Genomic DNA, 12,581 nt, shown 5'->3' with positions numbered 1-12,581 from the left:
AGCACCTGGCATGTGGCTGGTGCCCGTCCAGATGTGCTGTTGTTACATCCACACCAGCGCGGAAAGCTGCTTGTCACGATAAAGAAAGCCAACTATTTCATTATTAACTTTAAAACATCGATTACAACTTAAACTGATCATATTTTGCATATATGTACTGGGGGAAGTAAAACATATTAAAATTAATTTCACTTGTTTACTCTTGAAAATGTGGCTACTAGAACATTTTTAATTGCCTCTGGGACTTCGCATTTGTAGCTCAAATTATATCTCTATTGGGTGGCACTGTCTTAGAGTTCCAGCCACTGGACCCTTAAACCCTTACAGAACTCCACCTGCTTCGGGGCGGGGCCTCTGGCTGGCCTGGGGGTGGGGGAGGGGAGGGAGCAGAAAATGAAGGGGAGGAGGGATGGAGGGGCGGGGGATGGGTGGGAAGCGAGCCATCCTCAGCGGACTAGAAAGTGGCCACCCGGGTTTCTGGTCTTGGCTGTGGGTGGCTGTGCTGGCTCCAGCCACAGGTTGGGATGGGAGGGGGCGGCGGGAAGGGGAGGGGTCAACAGCGTGTTTCGGGGCAGCCCTCCTGCCCAGGCAATTATCTGCACAGTCCTGGCTCTCCCAGGGTAACAGCTTGGACAAAGGCTCAGCGGGGGTGTCAGCTGGTGCTCGTGGCCTGTGCATTCAGGTCCCTGCTCCCAGATCAAAGGCACATTGGTACGTCCTTGTGCGCACAGGGGCTTCAGCTAACCGGCTCCCTGCAGGCTCCATTCCTTTGAGGCTGCACAGGCATTAACCCTGTCCACTCTGGAGCCGGGTCCTTGGGAAGTGGGGAGCCGTGTCACGAAGGGGCTTTCCTTCCCCAGCCGCCCTCCCAGCCCCCAGAAATCTGGGGAAGTCCTGCAGAATCATCCTCATCTCTCTCTGAGGTGAACACGCCCACCCCAGAAGCCGGGGATGCCCTCATTTACATGCATTTGCATCTCATTTATTCCAACACTCAGGCAGAAGCTGAGGCTAATTCAGCTGACAGCAAAACCTCACTGGCTTGCTCTGCTCAAGTGATTCCCCAGGCAGGGAAGAAAAGGGGATCCTTGAGACCAGGCCCCCTTCTGGACTGGGAGCTGTGGGCAGAGCTCAGGTCCAAAGGGGCACTTTGGAGCCAAGCCCTGGATTCAGCCCAAGCCTCCTGCCTTTTCGTCCCGCTTCCCCGCAGTAAGGGTGGGGCCTGGGGGCTAGGAAGTGGCAGGTCATCTCATCTGAGTGTTCCGTGGTGTTTCGGTGGCAGGTCAGAGGAAGTGCAAACCCTCCACTGGGCACACGGCACCCCCTCGCCCCAAGCTCAAGTCTCCTCCTCCCGCTCCCCTCCAATGCCCATGACTAAGGATCTATAATGTGCTGAGCAGCTCTGAGCTGTCAGTCAAGGCCCAGCACTGCCTCCGGCTCTGGGTCTCCCGGGTGGAGACCTGGATCATCCACTATTCAGAGACCAGAAGTTGGAGAGCTGGCTCAGTCACCCTGGGCACTTCGGCCCCAGACCCTGTGGCAGCTATACCCACACAATACATATAGCCGGGCCAGAAAGGTGCCCCACTGTGGCTCAGGAAACGCCCTCCAGGCATAGAGGTGCCCCTGAGATAGCAATCAGCATCCCAAGTCTTTCTCTGACCCGGTTCCTTCCAACTCACTTTTCTCAATCCCTGGGTCAAAAAAAGCCTCCACAGGGGAACTGTGTACAGATGCCATGGCAACCGAGGCATTTATGGGGGCACCTACTGTGTGCACTGAAGAAGACACAAATCCCCCAGAGAAACCTAGGAGTCCCCAGAGGGAGAAGCCAATCCACTAATCCACAAAGTTCACGCCACAAAACTGTCCAGAACACAGCAGAGCCAAATGTGCGACCCTTGAGCCTTAACACTCTTTTAAACTGAGGCATAATATACACCTAAAAATGCACAGATTTTAGGTGTACGGTTGGTTGAGTTTTAACAAATGTGTATATATGCCTGTGTAACTACTGGGGCTTCCCAGGTGGCGCTAGTGGTAAAGAATCTTTCTCCACCGCAGGAGACCTGGGTTTGATCCCTTGGTCAGGAAGATCTCTTGGAGAAGGAAATGGCAACCCACTCCAGGACTTTTGCCTGGAGAATCCCACGAACAGAGGAGCCTGGCGGGCTACAGTCTATAGAGTCATAAAGTCAGACACGACTGAAGAGAGTTAGCAGGCATGAGCATGTAACTACTACCCCAATTAAGATGGCTCCCCACTGTCCCTTTCCAGTCAACTTCTCTTGACTTCTATCACTGCAGATTAGCTTTGCCTGTTCTAGAACCTCTTATACATGGAATCACAACGTATGGGCTCTTGTGTGTTGTGTTCTTGCTTAACATAATGCTTTTGAGACTTTTACATTTTATTTGCTGGTGAGTGCCATTTAAATTTGGAGAAGGCAATGGCACCCCACTCCAGTACTTTTGCCTAGACAATCCCATGGACGGAGGAGCCTGGTAGGCTGCAGTCCGTGGGGTCGCTAGAGTCAGACACGACTGAGCGACTTCACTTTCACTTTTCACTTTCATGCATTGGAGAAGGAAATGGCAACCCACTCCAGTGTTCTTGCCTGGAGAATCCCAGGGACGGGGAAGCCTGGTGTGGCCGTCTATGGGTTCGCACAGAGTCGGACACGACTGAAACGACTTAGCAGCAGTAGCAGCAGCAGCCATTTAAATTACTTGTGCAATTCACAGGAACACAAGTGACCCATCTGGGGACAAGTCCTTAATTCAATCATAAAGCACAGGGCTGGAAGGGACCCGAAGTCCAGCCGTCTCTGGGGACGATCGGCCCCGGGGGATTCTTATGGAGTTTTGTTTTTTTTTTCTTCTTCCCTCAGACATTTCCCGAAATGGAAGCTCAGCAATTATACATATAATAGGCACCCAGGCCCAGCAAGCGAGTGGGGGCTTTCCCCTGCATTTCCAGTTTCATTATCAACTAGCTGTCGCTTTATGTAACTGGCAGTCTGCACTGCCCGTGACCCAGCACGGTGGCAGGGTTGGCACCGGAATGGGCTTCTGAGCTCCTGGGCCTTCCCCTGCTCAAGTCTGGCCATGGTGGGCAGGCCTCTGTTGCTTACCCTCTCTGTACCGCTACACCAGTTGGGTGTCCCATGGGTGGGGCCCTGGGCCCTAAAGGGAATGGGCCCAGGGCTGGGATTTTTCCCAGGAAGAGGCCCAGAAGCAGGCAGCAGTGCTGGGCAGCAGAGAGCATGCACCTTGGCTCTTAGAGGCTCTCTGGACCACTTCCCTGCTCTCAGCCCAGGTCGATGAGGCTGGGGCTTTGATGTCCACGCGAGAGGTATTGACTGGGATGGGCTGGTCCCTCCCATGGCCTGCTCTCCCCCTGCCCCCATCTTAGATCCTCCTGGGTACCTCCCAGCCCAGATGGATGGATGCTAATGTAGCCTGAGAACTGAGTTGGTACTTCAAGCCAGATTACCCTGCCCCCCACCCTGCTGTCCCTCTGAAAATTGCCTCCTGAGCCAGGTTCTTCCTTCACACAGGCCTTCGAGGAATCAATACCAGCCAGAAAGGTGTTTACTACCCTCCTGATGCCAGCAAGAGCCTTTCTACTGTTCAAAATCCATTCCCAGAAAGCCCGGGGACTGCCTGGGCAAGGCCTGGGTGGGGCCAGGGAGACACCGCTCTAGGCCTAGTGCCAGCTGCGTGCCCGTGTGACCTTGAGTCTAGGGGGCAACCAGCAGCGGCCCTGGCCTCCTGGGGCTCTCAGGAGGGAAGTGAATGCCCTTGGAGATGACGGGCAGTGGGATCTCCAAGTGGGTGAGGCATCTTCTCGAGCCCACACAGACTCCGGGAGAGTACCTTTGTCCTTCCACTCAGCTAATATCTCTGTGGGGACGTGACTTTCCACTGTCTCCCTGGGAGATTTAATCAGAAGAACTGAAGAGGAGAGAAAGAGAAAGAACTCCAGCCTCAGATCATAAACATTCTTCCGAAAACAGGCTGAAAACTTGACCTGCTCTCTTTTGCCTCTCCAAATGCTGTGCGCTTTCCATGGCTGGGCTCCCATTCCACCTTCTCCAGGCAGCCTCCCCTGGCTGTTCCTGGCCACACTGACCTCCGGCTGGAGAGACTAAGCTCCCAACTCCAGCCTCGCATTTACTCCTGGGCAGACCTCTCTCTGGCTTGTGGGAGAACCGGGGAGGCCCTGAGGTCCTTTTCTGCTCTCCCAGAGTAGTAAACAGAGTGAGGAATGAACAAGAGATGGACAGGCTGTCCCACCAGACTCTGGTTTCGACAATCACAAAGAAATTTTCTGCTGGGCCTGGGGCACACCAGGTACTCCTCCAGAAAACAGAGTTGGAGTGCTTGCTTAGGCAGCACATATACTAAAATTGGAATGCTACAGAGAAAATTAGCATGGCCCCTGCCCAAGGATGACACCCAAATTCATGAAGCGTTCCTTTTTTTTTTTTTTTAGAAAACAGAGTTGGAGATGGATAGACTATGGACGTCCAAGCTCCCCACACCAAGGCTGTGGTGACTCTGCAGAGATGGGTGAAGCGGGCCTGCCAGGAGAGGTGATATCACTTTCAGAGTCCGTGAATCAGATGGCTCCAACACTCTGCCAGCTGTGGTGGCTGCCCCCAAAAAGCCTAGTCCTGGATTTCCTCCACCATTTAAGGGCCCCAGGTCCCAGGAATTGACTTGGGGTCTCTATAAATAGCACCCATCCCATATTGATCATCTTAAAAACACACAGTACGTTCCAGGCCCACAGAGAGGAGAAAAGTCTAAATATAGTGTCATCCCCAGGAACTGCTGCCTGTCCGAGGTGAGTGGTATAAGCAGCACATAAGCAAAGGGGTGGTCTGAGGGGGCTGAGAACTGGGAGGGCAGGGGGTACAGACACAAGGGACCTCTCCATCCCCACACCAGTCCCTCTGCTCCAGCACAGCAGCCAACCCTGCTCAGAAGTTTGGTCCTGCCCCAGGCCTTTGCACTGGGAGTCTTCTCTTTACAAGACACTCTTGCCCCAGATCTCCTCGGGATTGCTTCTTTCGTGTTATTCAGGTCTCAGTTTAGTCTCCTCCTTCAAGATGCCTTCCCTGACCAGCCTGTCTAGAGTCACTCCCATCTCTCCACCACCTCATCCTGTTTTATTTCCTTTATAGCACTGGTTGGGCTTCCCTGGTGGCTCAGATGGTAAAGAATCTGCCTGCAATGCAGGAGACCTGGGTTCGATCCTTGGGTTGGGAAGATCCCCTGGAAAAGGGAATGACTCCCCACTCCAGTATTCTCGCCTAGAGAATTCCACGGACAGAGGAGCCTGGCGGGCTCCATAGGGTCACAAAAAATCAGACACAACTGAACGACTAACCCATAGGGTTGCAAAGAATTGGACACGACTGAGTGACTAACACACACACACAGCACTGGTCAAAATCTAAAATTCTCCTTGGTGTCTATTTGTTTCATGGCACCCAGCCTGTCTTTTCCAACAGTATGTAAATTTTATGAGAGCAGGTATTATATCTGAGTTGTACAGCTTCTATAAGGTTCCCTGGCAGAGATTATGTGTTGGACACCCAAACCAGGTGCTCTCCAACCACCTAAGGCTGAATTCAGCCTCAGACCACCACCACAGGCAAGTCTGGGCTGGCAGAGGGCAGTGGGCATCGAAGCCCGGGCTCACTTTGAAGCCCCACCCTTCCGTGACTGTGCCTGCACCGTCCAGCCTCTCTCCACGGGCTGCCCTGGCTTCATCTTCTTGACCCTGTCTCCTTTGTGCATTTAGCCATAGGACTTTTGGCCCAGCCCCTCTACTTCTGGAAACCTGCTCTTGACAACCTCATCTTATCCCCCAGACATCAGCTTTCTGGAACCCTTTTCTCTCCTCAGAGCAAATCTTCCTCTTCTTCCTGCCCCTCGCCCCCAGCAGGAATCACAGTTCCTGCCATCAAAATCACCCTCTCAGAGCAGCATGGGAAGAGTCACTTCACCCTAGGCCTTCCTGACCAGCCCACTGGACAAACCAGAGCATCCGAGAACACCATGGGCACGCTTTCACCTCACAGATCTCCCGCCCTCCCTGGGAGGGAGAGGCATCTTCCCCATAAGCTCGCGCATGTGGACATACCACACGGACACACGCCTGCCCGTCCACCCCAGGCCCTCCTACAGCACCCCCTTGAGCCCACCTCCCCCTGGCCAGCTCCCCTCTATCTCCTCCCTCTTAAACCATCAAACTCTTTGAAAGAGCTGTCTACACATGCTCTCTGCATGTCCTCACCTTCTGCTTGCTCCTTAACCTACTCCAGACTGAAATTCCATTCTCACCAATTTATTCATTCATTCATTCAACAACACACCCAGCACCACATTCGGTGGGTGTCAAGAGGGAAATTTCTGTGGTCAAGGTCACCAGCACACTCACAGTCGCTCAATCCAATGGACACTCATTTTAAAATTAGGCATTCTTTTTCATCTATCCACGAGCTTCTCAGAATGTATCTTAACTCTCCCTGGCAGAATCAGGAGACTCCCGGGACATGTGCCCTCCGTGCTTTCTGTGACACCTCCCACTGCTGGCTCTCCTCCCACCTCTCTGACTGCTCCATCCCAGCCTCCTCTGCAGACTTCTCCAGCCTCAACTGTTGCAGTGTCTCAGGGCTCTCTGGACTCAACTCTTTTCTCCCACCCTCTTCTCCACATTAGGATTGCCCTGGTGCTTCCAAAACTACTGATGCCTGGGCCTCACCTCTAAGTCGAATGAACTAAAATTTCTGGGGGTGGAGCCTGGGCATAGATTGATTTTGTTTAAAAAGCTTTCAAAGTGATGCTAATATCATCAGGGTTGAGAACCACTGGTCTGCATTCTCACTGAACAAAATATAATTAATACTGCCATGGCCCCAATGACCAGCCTCTGCGGATGATTCAAAGTTTCTGCCTCCAGCCCAAATCTCCTTCCTAGACCCTCGACCTTTCCCTCCAACTGACTGTAGGGTGTTGGCATCTCCCTGGAAATACTACAGGTTCAGATCAGGACCCTGAAACATTCATCACCTTCTCCTTGGTTCTACATCAAGCTGATCAACCCAGATTCCACTCGTCCATCCTCCCCTCACAGTGTGATACGGCAGCAGTGAACCTCACTAGTGAGCAACTGAAGCTAGGGGTGGGAGAGGGCATATCCCTTAACAGGGAAGGAAGTGGGACACCACAAGTTCTGTCGCCTGTGGTCATCTCCCTGTCCCTGTCCTTCAGCTGAAAAACTTTTGGCGGAGCCCATGGTCTGCACTGGACAGGTAGTACAATGCAAAGCTGTTAGACTGACACCTGGGCTCACACTCAAGTCCCGCTACTTGGTAGATGTGTGATGGTGCGCACGTTACTTAACCTTTCTGGGCCTTTAGTTTCACCATCTACAAATTGGTCCTTATTATGGTCTCTGCCTCCAGGGTTGATTCAACGATTCAGCAAGATGAGTCTTATAAAGTGCTTAGTGCTGTGCCTGGCTGGCAGAAAGCACTCAGTGAATGTTCGCTATTTTTAGTACCATTACTGAGGATAAATTCCCAATTCCTGAGCGGAGCTCACAAGGGCCCCCGTGACTGTGACCTTGGCTTTAGCTTCCACTCTTCTCTTCCTCATACCATGGGACCCGTCGGGTCACTAAACAATTGTACTGTTTCACATCTCTATGCTTTTGTACCTGCTAGACGTGATGGCTAGGCTGCACCTTCCCCACCTAGAAAACTCCTATTCATCCTTCAAAATCCAGCAGGAAAGTTATTTTTGTTAGATAGATACCCTTGACTTTCCTGGCCAAAGATAATCACTCCTCTTTTGAGTGGAGTGGGGATACGCTTCTACGGCTGCACACTTTTCCAATAAGCTTCCCAAGGGTCAGCAGGAATCAGCTTCCTATGAAGAGAACTGAGACTGCTGTTTACCACTGTCCCATGTTGGCCCCAGAACTCCCTTCTCCTTGGATTCCCTAAACACCAGCTCCTGTGCTCCCCAATTCCCAGCCCTCTCTGGTGCTCCCCACCACTACACCGAGTTCCATCTTCATGTTGAGTGAGTCAATCCTGGAAATCTTCCAGAGGACCTTCAAGCACCACAGAGTCAGTACCAAGTCCCCCAAAGGCACAGCAGCTGGCTGTACCACACTGGACTGAATGCTGGCTCTTGGCACCCCAGGGCCAGTTCCCTTTCTGCTCAGATTCTCTGGGATCAGTCCTAGGTCAATTCAGCTCTCAGAAAGTAGATCTCAAGGCATCTTCACCCTGAGTGGGGCCCCCAATCCACTGACTTCTCAGGTGACCTTGGATTAGTCCTTGACCCACTCTCAGCCTCAGTTTCTCCCTACCCTGGCATGATGTGGTGATGATGATAGGGTTGGATTAAAAATTCACTGAGGCTCATTTCAGCACAGGACTGGACATTCTGGTATAAAAGCTATGTTCCCGACTCTGGCAGTTCTCTGACCCGACCCGACCCTCACTCCTGTGACTGCAGCAATGCTTGAGCTATCAGCCCATGCCACTCTCAACCCACCTCCCAGCTCCATTACCGCCCACTCTCCTGCACCTGCCCAGTTCTAAGGGGGAAAGGCTGATGGCAGCAGTAGGGGCCTGGGCTTCTGATGGCGGGGCCTCTGCCACTCAGGGACCCTCTGGATCCTGAAGGGCTGTGGGAATCAGGGAGAGGGGAGACGTGCTGCTGCATGGTGGGCTCATATGCAGCATCCACATGATGCTGTCTAAGCTGTCTGTGGAGGTGCCTGGGGTCTCAGCAGGATGGGAGGAGACAGCTGGGGGAATGGAATACCAGCCCAGAACCCCAATAGGAGACTGATCCCATCACTCCCACTGGTCTTAAGCACTAAGGAGAGAAGATGACTCCTGCCACAACCTCGGCCATGGCTTCCGGATTCGGCTGTGCGCTGACCTCCAACAGGTGTTTGCAAGGCGGGCCTAAGGCCAGAGCCTGGTCCCCAGCATTCCCCTCACCACGAGCACTCTCCACATATCCAGCCCCCACAAGGTTAGGAACCTCTGCTTCCTCCCAGGGCGCCACCAAAGGCGATCAAATAACAAGTAGAAAACGGCCTTCGGTCAGGGCGCTTGGATCTGCCCCGTCAGAGCGAAGAGGGCAAAGAACTCGCCCGATCCCAGCGCACAGTCTCCCCTGGAGAGAGCCCACGGAGATCCCTCCGCAGCCAGGGCTCACAGAGACCAGATGTGTCCCCGTTAGGGCGTCAAGAGGGCACAGAGCTCTCTTTATGTTCGGAGCGCGCAGAGACAGGACACACGACATACATCTTTTCCTTTCGGGGTCCACAGAGATCTATCCCCGGTCAGGACACGCAGAGATCTCACCCCAGAGAGGACAGCCCCGGCGGACTGCTCTACAGGGCCCAGAGAAAGGAGGGTGCATGGCCCCTTCATTCCCAGCCCTGCTTGGTCAGTTCCCCCGCTCTCTGGAGTCACACTCACTGCGCTCCTAGTCGCTGTTCTGACCTTGGGGTCTCCGGCCTCCGGAATCCGGGTCCCAATCCCAGACCCTCCCCGAGTCTGCGCCAGGATCGGCCGGGAAGCCGGGGCCGCAGCTCCCCCTCCCCCGGCCCTCGACAGCGAACTGGGAAACCCGGAAGGAAAGGGAAGGGGAGGGGGCGCGCGCCGGCTAGAGACGCCCCCCTTCCCGGGGATACCCTCCAGCCAGGCTGCTCTGCGCCCCTTCCTCTCCCTCCCCTGCCCTCGGGGGCAGAGATGGGGGAGGGAGCCTGCCGGTGGACCCGGGGCTGGGGAGGGGGCGCGCAGGGGTTGGAGGCTCCAACCCTCGGGGAGGAAAGTTGGGCGGCGGCAGGCAGAGGGGATTCCGCCGGGCCGGGGCTGCTGGAGGAGGCGCTCGCTCACCTGCTGGTCCCCCGGCCCGGGTCCCGGGATGGGCGACAGCGGCTCGGCACGGACTGGCTCGGCGCGGGGCTCCGGGCACCGGGCGCAGGCTCAGCGGCCCCGGGGGCGCGATCCCCGCATCCCACGGGCGCCGCCGCCGTCTCGGCTCCGCCGCTCGGCTCGGGCTCCGGGGCTCGGCGGGCGGCGCGGGCTCGGGCTGGGGGCGGGGTCGGGGGCGGGCCCCGCCTGGGCTCGGCCTGGGGCTTGGGGCCCCAGGCTGGCTCCGCCCCAGAGCGACGCGCCCCGGACTCCGCACGTGGCGCTCCGCCCGCTCTCAGGGTGAAGTCCTGGGCACCCGCCGGGGCGCACACCCCCGCGTTGACCTGGGGGCGCCCCGCCACAGAAAGCGGCCCACGCGGACACGACAGACGCGCGCAGACCCGGCACACGCGGGGGTACACACATAGCCACCCGGAGACGCTTTGCTACAGCCACCTACGCCTACGCGGACAGGCAAACACCCTGGCACACGCGGGGTACACACTCACACATGCTCACTGACTCGGCGACCCTACCACAGCCCTCACCTCTGTGGACACGGACAAACACTGACATTCACACACACCTGCTCTCATAGACACACAGACACCCACACGGACACAGGCAGACACATCACTGACACACACAGACACCGAGGCAGACATACTGTGACAAACTCAGGGACACCTGCGTGACTCAGAGACACATATCCACTGACACACTGACACAGAGACACACGCATAGAAAACCACAGTCTCCTAGAGACACATGCACACACACAGCACAGAAGTCTGCACAATGGTGGACACTTTCATACTGACACATTGGTACTGACAGAAACACCCAGACCAGAAACAGCCAACACAACAGACACAACCAACACGGGGACACCCACACTGAAACATACACACTCACTTCACCCTGTTGATCTACAGGAAACTTACACCTTGACACACCCGTAGGCACTCACCTGCTGGCACTGGGACAGACTGTCTCTCACACACGGATGCAGAGACCCGCACAGTGACTGGTACAGTCATTCACACACACAGGCTGACCCACAGGGAGACATACCCGGGAACACACATCCTTCTTTAAAAGAAACAGGCCACCAGTTTTTGCCCACAGGCCAGAAACATCTTTGGAAGGGACGGGCTATTGCCCAGAGTCAACACAGGAGCACACACATAAAAACACACACAGAGATACACAGCCTTTGTCTTCTTCCCCAGCAGCCTTCTAATCTCTCCTGACATTTTTTTCAACGTTCCTAAATGTAAATAGCGCTTTCAGAGGGCACCCAGGTGCTGTGTTTGGCAGTTTGGAAGCTGTGACTTGCCTCTCCATTTTCGGGATCTTGGAGACATCACCAGGGGGCCATCCTCCATTTGGGACCTGGGTGTGGCGCTCCAGGGATCACTGGGTGCCTTACCTATATACTGAGGAGCTATCTGTCCCTACAGAAGGTCAGTCTGTAGGAAAGTTCAGGACACAGGACCCTTTCTGGCCAGGGGTCTGATAGGGTGGCTGGCGCCAGATAAACCACATTCCCGCCTCCTGCTTCTGGTCCCCTGATGGGTCTCAGGTAGGCCAGCATCTCCCACTAGCGGCCAGAGAGGGAAGTGCAGGCAATGTCAATTTTTAGCACCACCTGACCCCATGCCTCTTAGGTGGGAGGAGAGGGCAGCAGAACCTAGGTTCTCCCTGAGGTTTTCCACCAGGCTTCTGGAGCCCCAGAATGAAGATTCAAACTTGCAAACGAACTCGGGCCAAGAAGGAGACTCAGAACGGAGGCTGATGTGGGGGAGGGGGGTGGGGCGGGCTCAGAGAGACTCTGTGCTCCATCTACATCTAGCAGAGGTGGGCTTCTCACACTCCTTATGGTGGGCACCTGGATTTTGCTCACAGGAGAGGTATGCACCCCAGATTTAAACAAGGGCAAAGAAGCTCATTAGAAGGAGGAAGAAAAGCTCTGATTCGGTTCGGATTCAGAGATTCAGCAAACATATCTGGTGGTCTGAGAGTGGCGGCAGAGGGCAGGAAAGGTTAATGGACCAGAGACAGGGCACCTCCCACAAGGAGCCCTTGTCAAGATCTGGGAGACTCCCTTCTCTTTGCCAGACCCCATTTAATGAAAGCTGGAACATCCAAGGTTTTAAAAACTGTTGCCTTTTTTCTGCTCTTCGCCCTAGCTGAGGTTCACAGTTGGGTTAAGCGCTTTGTGCATCCACAGAGGATTCCTTCCCCTCCTGTATTACTTCCTTTTGTTTCTCCTCCCTGCTACCACCACCTTGCTGTCAGCTCCCTCCCCACACAGGGGCCCTTCCTTATAGGCAGGTCTTTAAATATGTACACATCTTTGTAAAATATGCAGTATTGTGTTTGTGCCTATGGATTTTCATATGTGTGTTTACTGCCCCAGCAATTTCGTTGTTGTTGTTTTACTTCTATTGAAACTACATATGGAAAAGTGCACAAACCCGAAGTGTTCAGTGCAAGAGTTGTTTAACCCTGTTAGTTGAACCCATCCCTATAGCCAGCACACAGGTCAAGAAACTAAACGGCAACGGCACCCAGACCTCCCCTTCCTGCCCTCTTCCTATCACCAGCACTTCTCCC

General features: G+C 54.6%; 1 protein-coding gene and 1 non-coding gene across 3 annotated transcripts in view; one reads left to right on the top strand and one right to left on the bottom strand.

The window, feature by feature from the left end:
* Positions 1–10,089, bottom strand: part of SCN5A (sodium voltage-gated channel alpha subunit 5) — a 108,002-nt gene extending 97,913 nt beyond the window's left edge. For both annotated transcript variants that reach the window (XM_027523173.1, XM_027523174.1), the window contains exon 1: positions 9,945–10,089. The gene's annotated coding sequence lies outside the window, so the exon portion shown is untranslated. The remainder of the gene's footprint in view (positions 1–9,944) is intronic.
* LOC113881077 lies at positions 4,383–4,489 on the top strand. Its single transcript, XR_003507931.1, has one exon. It is a non-coding gene; the product is annotated as a U6 spliceosomal RNA (small nuclear RNA).
* Positions 10,090–12,581: the final 2,492 nt, after the last annotated feature.

This window comes from Bos indicus x Bos taurus, chromosome 22 (assembly GCF_003369695.1).
Source record: "Bos indicus x Bos taurus breed Angus x Brahman F1 hybrid chromosome 22, Bos_hybrid_MaternalHap_v2.0, whole genome shotgun sequence".
NCBI lineage: Eukaryota > Metazoa > Chordata > Mammalia > Artiodactyla > Bovidae > Bos > Bos indicus x Bos taurus.
The sequence above is the reverse complement of the archived record's forward strand: the minus strand, read 5'-3'. Positions and strand labels throughout refer to the sequence as shown.